This window comes from Spermophilus citellus, assembly GCF_964194105.1.
Source record: "Spermophilus citellus genome assembly, chromosome: 5".
Taxonomy (NCBI): Eukaryota; Metazoa; Chordata; class Mammalia; order Rodentia; family Sciuridae; genus Spermophilus; species Spermophilus citellus.
In genome coordinates, this window is record NC_138186.1 from 152409970 (window position 1) to 152416618 (window position 6649).

General features: G+C 42.8%; 1 protein-coding gene across 5 annotated transcripts in view; it reads right to left on the reverse strand.

The window, feature by feature from the left end:
- PLAGL1 (PLAG1 like zinc finger 1) overlaps positions 1-2968 on the reverse strand; it is a 51063-nt gene extending 48095 nt beyond the window's left edge. For 4 of the 5 annotated variants that reach the window (XM_081295239.1, XM_081295241.1, XM_081295238.1 and 1 more), the window contains exons 1-2: positions 2773-2967; positions 1898-2066 (exon numbers count right to left, since the gene is read on the reverse strand). The gene's annotated coding sequence lies outside the window, so the exon portion shown is untranslated. Of the gene's footprint in view, positions 1-1897; positions 2067-2772 lie in introns of all 5 variants that reach the window. The other variant, XM_081295240.1, reaches the window with a different exon arrangement.
- Between the last annotated feature and the right edge of the window lie 3681 nt (positions 2969-6649).

Genomic DNA, 6649 nt, shown 5'->3' on the forward strand with positions numbered 1-6649 from the left:
GGTATTGTACATGACAGAGTGGTGCTGCAAATTACTGGCACTGGGACAATTACCTTTCCATGTGAAAAAAACAATCAATCTTGAATTTACAAGATGATCAAAATATATACATCTATACACACATGTACATGCACGCCTCACATAAAGAACTAAGTGAACAAAATACAAACTTTAACATCTTTAGAAAGAATTTGAAGACTATGTTTAAAAGCAGAGAAGTTTTAAGATATAAAAGGCATAAGGAAAAAATTAATGCCTACAGTTTATTGTCTGCAAGTTTATACAAACAGAACAGGGTCTGCATCTAGAATCATGTTTTCCAATAGAAATTTCTGCAGTGTTGTAAATATTATTTTCTAGGATATAATACATTATACTATAACAATAAAATATAAAATTCATCTGTCACTGTTGAGAAACACAAATGTGGAATTGAGCGGCTGAGGAATTGAAATCAGTAAAGTAATATGACACTACGTAAGCACTTTTAAATCCTGAGTGACGGACTATAAAGTATGTTCTTATATTTTTTTCAGCATTTATTTTTTCCATAACAGAATCTGATTTTAGCTTGAATTCCTAAATAAAATATAATCCCAATTTTGTACAAAATATGTAAAAGTGGCTTTTTAAAAGGAGAGCATGCCAAGTGATTTTGATTTTCTTCTAAGTGCTTTTTAAAATATAATAAGCTACTTTAGGTATAAAAACAACTTAATGAATACAGATATGGCCACCAGAGAAATTATGAAATAAAACATTACCAATATGAAGTTCCCTAGGTAATTCTACCTGATCAAGATTTTACATAAGATGGAAAACATGATTAATAGACTTAGAGACCTGGATTCAGTCTTCTTCATTTTGTAACATGTATAGTTTAATATATTTGGTGGAAGTTTAACATATAAACCTCTATATCACTTAACAAGGAGTTATAAAGTAAACACTGGTATAATCATCGCCCAGGTCACGGCCAAGGAGGTAAGGCATTTACAGCATGACCGAGCCTGTGGTATGTTCCTACACATACACACACACACACACACACACGCACACGCACGCATGCACGCACGCGAGCGCCCTCTCCAGGAGCTGACCACTAGCCTTTTATGCTATTAATGGTATTCATTTACATTACCACTTCTAATGTCTACGTGCACATCCCTAAACAATAGGCTTGCTTTGCCACGATCTGAATTTTACATAAATGATACCATACAGTATTCTTTGTTAACTTTTTTTTTTTTTTGGCTCAACACTGAAACGTGCCTGTGTTGAAGCAAAACTGTTTCATTCGCAGCTGTACCGCGTTCTGTTTTATGGCCAGCACGCAATTTACATTTCTCCTTCAGATGGACAAGAAGGCTGCTTCCATCTTTTGGCACTATAGTAAACCTTCTTGTACACATCCTCTTGTGTTATATATATGAAAATTTATCTAGGGCAGTGGCTTTCAAACTTTTTTGACCATGACTCATACTAAGAAATGACGTTTTACATCAGTACACACATCTCTGTGTGTATAAAACTGGAGGGGGGTGGGGGGGTGGCAGAATCAAAAAGCAAATTCTCTATGACCTGAGACATTCTGACATTTTCTATTATCTGGTAGGTCGTGTTTAACAAATTCAAGTTCATTATCCACTTTTTAATTCCACGACCCACAAACATGGGCTTCAGATTCTCAAAAACATTGTTTTAGAGGATGAATACCCAGGCGTGGGACTGCTGGGTCGGGCAATGCTGACATCAATGTTTTCAACTTTTTCTGATCTTTAACTTTAAATAAACGTTCTTATCTCAGAGCATTTGAATTTACTATTTCAGAGCAAAAACCACGAAATATCATAACACTTTATCTTTTCATTCGTCATAAACAGTATCAATCACTTACCATGTGCTGAGCCAGCGACCACTGGACTCCCAGCAAGACAGACGGGTTAATACGCGGAGGCAGGGGGCGCAAAGGGGAGAACTTCAGGGACCCGGACCTCGGGGAGACCCGAAAGTTCACAGGAGGGGCCTCTGATCCTGCCTGGGCAGGAGAGGTTACAGGAGGTTTCCTGGAAAAAGGAGGACCTAAGTTGGGATTTCTAATTTTTATTGGTTTCCTAAAACATACAAGTAACACATTTGTTGGAAAAAATATCCTCCGAAATTCCATAAGTTTAGTTCCGTATAAAGTACAAATCTCCACTACGGTCCTTAAAGTTGGACTCAGAGACTAAATAACCTTAGTCGCATTACCAATTATCCCACTCCAGGAAATTTTCAGGAGTCCACGTTTTAAAAAATAGTTTGGTGAACACCACTGATAAAGAGTCCACAACATAAACGCATCCAAAATAACATTTCCCATCAAGGGTGAAAATGCACGCATCTACGGTTTGACCACACGATGACTTTTTAACAAACTTCACCCCGTCTCTCTTGGCCTTTTGGCGAGCCCCGCATGCCAGGTCTTAAACATCGAGTCTATTTGCCGCAGACCAAATACCTGCGAACGTGTCAGTAATGGGCATTAAAATGGACCAAGCGATAGCATTTTTGCCCCTGCCGCCCCGGCGCACCGGGTGACAATCTGACGGAGTTTCGCACTTCGCCCGAGGAGCCCGGGACCCCGTCACGTCCGCGGCATGTAGCCACGGCACACCCTCCCCAGCGCGGCAGCAGCGAAGCCGAGCGCTGCCCACAGCGCGGCAATGCCACCGCCAGCCGCCCACCACCCAGGCCCGTGCAGCCCCGCGGCTGCGAGCACCCGGCACCTACCCTGCGGGGCGCGAAGCCCCCCGGAACTCAGGCGAGGCTGCTCGAACGCGCCGCCTCCGCGGCCATGACTGCGATCGGGGAAGCGCCCCGAGCGCCACGGGCCGCGCTCCACTGTGCAGGGAGCGCGGCTGCTGCCTCCGACCGCTTGCTCGCCTGCCAGGAGAGTGAGGCCAGAGTACGCCCCAGACGCGTCTAAATCAAGGCTTGGGGCGTTCCCAACGGGCTGAATGACAAATGGCAGATGCCGTGGGCTTGCCGCCCGCGGCAGCCAAGAGGATGGCTTAGCTGAGGAGGCCGTGCACAGGCGGAGCCCGGGAGCCGGAACAGCGCGTCCGCTAGGAGGGCGCTGGGGCCCCTGGCGGGGGCGTCACGTGGCAGGAGGAGGCCCCGCTCGAGAGCCGGGGGGTCGGCTGCCGGGGGCGGAGGAAGAGGACAGGCGCCCAGACGCCTGGCCGATTGAGTCATCAGTGTGGGCAAAGCCAAGGTCGCCCAGGTGCAGAGCTGGCGCAGGTAGACCCGACTCAGCCCGAAGCCCCCCCACCACAGACTGTTCACTTAAGTCACCACCAGACTGAGTCGCCCTGAGCCAAATCATAAACGAAAAATACCACAGATGCTAGAAGCATGTTGAGATAGGCTGAACCAACTTATCTCCTATGCGTGCAGCGTTGAAGTTTGGGCAGCCTCGATTTCACCGCTGCTGGCGAGCCACGCACTGTCCTAAGCACCCCATAGGTAAAGACGTTGAATCCTCACGCCAACCCTCGGAGAACCACCGTTATTCCCTTCGGACAGCTGACGAAAGGAAGACCCTGAAAGACTAGACAGAAGTAACATTGTAATTGTGGACTCACAGTGTGTATACTTCAAGTCATTTAAAATGTTTTAAATGTTACTCGGGTTTAAGAGAAAGCTACAGTGACGCTCGAGCAATCGCTTTTTTTTTCCTTGCAATTCGTGCATTCCTAAAAGAGGCCCATGCACATTCGGTAAAGACTAAAGTACAAGGAAGAGTTTCTATGTGTTTCGTTTCAGACGGTCTCATAGCTCTAAGAGATGAGATTGATTAGCAGCTTAAACGTCCACCTACTGTCACCCCCAGCCTCTCAATTTCTATTGCTTGTATTACTTTAGGTTTATTAGCAATTAGAGCATTTACAAAGGCTCTGCAGCTTTATTCTCCTAGACATTCGGTCTTAAATCCACATTTAAATAAATTTGAGATTCACCATAACTTACTCATTCCTGAATTCTTTATTTTTATCTAGTATCTGATGGACTACCTTCTTTTCCAAGCCATTTTCTTAATGAGGGCTTATAGGTTACCTTAATATCTGAGAGAACATGTTTTTTCTCTATGAGTAAGTAAAAACTGAGCTAGGTAAATACTTTGAATACACGGCTTCTTTCAAAACCTAATAGAAAAAGAAGGCAATTGCTTCACTGATTTTTAACATGAATGATTTCTGCCGAGAAATCAGAATCCTATGTAACCTTTACCCTGATGGTGACGAAGAATTCATCATTTTAAATACTGTTAGTATCCTTACCTGGGCTATGACTCAGTGCTATTTACTCTATAACAGTTTTCCCCCAGCATATAGTATGATCTTTCAATTTTTAGATTCCATTCATAGTACATAGCTCAATCGGCTTCAGTTTGAGGGATGAGTGTTGTTTCTGCCTACTTTTTTTTTTTTTTTAAACTGAAGGATTTCAGACAAGGAGTAGGAGGAAGGGGGTGTGTGGAATTCAGCCTAGACTAGTGCAGAGCCTTCAGGGGAATTCAGCCATTGCTGCTTTAAGTCCTGAGTGTCCTCCTCAGCCCCTGCATGCTGGGAGCAGCCCTTGTCTGCTTCATGTGCTCAGTGTAGCAGGGAACTCCAGAACATGGCACCCTCTTCTCTCTCTGGCAAGCCCCAACAGTGGTGTGGGCATTTCATGGGGATCCCACTCACTCCTTTCCCAAGTGAAGGGTGTTTGTGAGAATTCTCAGGATTGGTCTGATCATCTTTTTCCTCGACATGTCTTACAGGGGTGGGAAGAGGACTTGGGTGGGGACGCGCACAGCGGAGCCATACTTCATCAGCACTCTTGCTTTGCCATCACCTCTCAAATTTTAGGTTAAGTTTATATATGTATTTTTTCCCCTTTGGTTTGTAGCAGGTGAGGGTTTGCTTTTTGACTTGTTTTTGTTTTTCTGCTTTCTTTCAGATGGTTTAGAGATTTTTAAAAAAATGCTTCCTTATGCCGCCTATATCCAGAAGTCTGTCCCTTCCTCCCTCCTTCCTGCCCCCATAGGTAATATACTATATGAAAATCCCTTTCATCTCTTTTCCCACAATTCTCTTTGAACACAAGTTGTTGCCTTGTAGCTGACATGTTCCTTACCCCTAAGCCTCTCCTCAGGGACACAGGCTTCAACATTACAATGTATTCCAACAAGATTCTAAAATGCAGGCTGCAAACTCAAATCTCTATAAAGTCTAAATCAACGAGGAATAACAGGACTACGATACAGTGATAGAGCAACCTTGCTTAAGGGGCAAGTGGTGTACAGCTCACACCAACAGCTGCCCTGTGGGAGATCACAGCACAGTCACCAAATCTATATAATTATCAAGAGAAGTATGAGATCTAATATGAAATCTCCTAATTTTGGAAACACTACAATGAAATGAAGTATCTCCCAAGGTCAAAGTGAACCTAAGGGCTCCCAGTGTGTCTCTATTGTAGAGAGAATCACTGAGGAACAAAATTCTATTATCATTCTTTTTTCCCTTCTAACTATTTTGAGGTACAGGTCCTCTGTACCCCCACCTCAATTACTTCTTACAAATTTGTTATCAAATAAAGAACAAGATGATTGATGCAGACAAAATTATAATTTGATACAATTTGTCAGGACCCAACACATTCAGGAACAGTTTTCACCAGGAGGAACAGCTATGATGAGGCTAAAATTTAAACACATTAACAAAATAATGGGTATTTGATAAACAAAAAACAAGGAATAGAATGGAACTTCTTCTGCCTGATAATGGGTTTGTTTGCTTTCTATAGCTGATAAAATAAATTACCACAAATTGGTGGCTTCAAACAAGAAGATTTTTCTCAGCTCCAGAGGACTGAAGTCTGAAATCAAGGTTTCAGCAAAGGCCACGAGTGCCCTCTAGTGGCCACAGAGGAGATTCTTTCCACCATTCTTTCAGTTTTAGGTGGCTGTTGGCATTCCTCCACTTCTGTGGCTTATTATACCCACAATGTTCCAATCTCTGCCTCTGTGTTCACATCATCTACTCCTCTACGTGTCTATCTTGTGAGAACACCTGTCATTGTATATAGGATCCACCTAAACAACACGGTGATCTCATTGCACAATCCTCAGCCTAATTGCACCTGCAAAGACCTATTCATTTATCTCTTCAAATAAAGTTAACAGTCACAGATTCCAGAGGTTAGGACATAAGACTTATCTTTTGTGGCGTCATTTTTAAATCCTCTTCAACAGATAAAATCCATGTCAGCTTTGTTGCAGAAATTGAAAAGCTAATTCTAAAATTTGTATGGAAATGAAAAGTACCTAGAAAAGAAAAAATAATTTTAAAAGTTGGAAGGCTCATGCCACCTGATTTTAAGGTCTACTCTAAAGCTAGAATAATTAGGACAGTCTGGTGCTGCCCTATGTAAACACGGAACAGTATACTGAGTCCAAAAGTACACCCACAAGTTATTCTTGACAGAGGTGCAAATAATTCAACTAGGAACATGAATAATTACTTAGAAACTGGTTGTCTATATGGAGAAAAAACTTCTACCTGCATTTCACACTACACCCGAAAATGAAGTCAAATTAGAACACAGATCTAACTAAAAA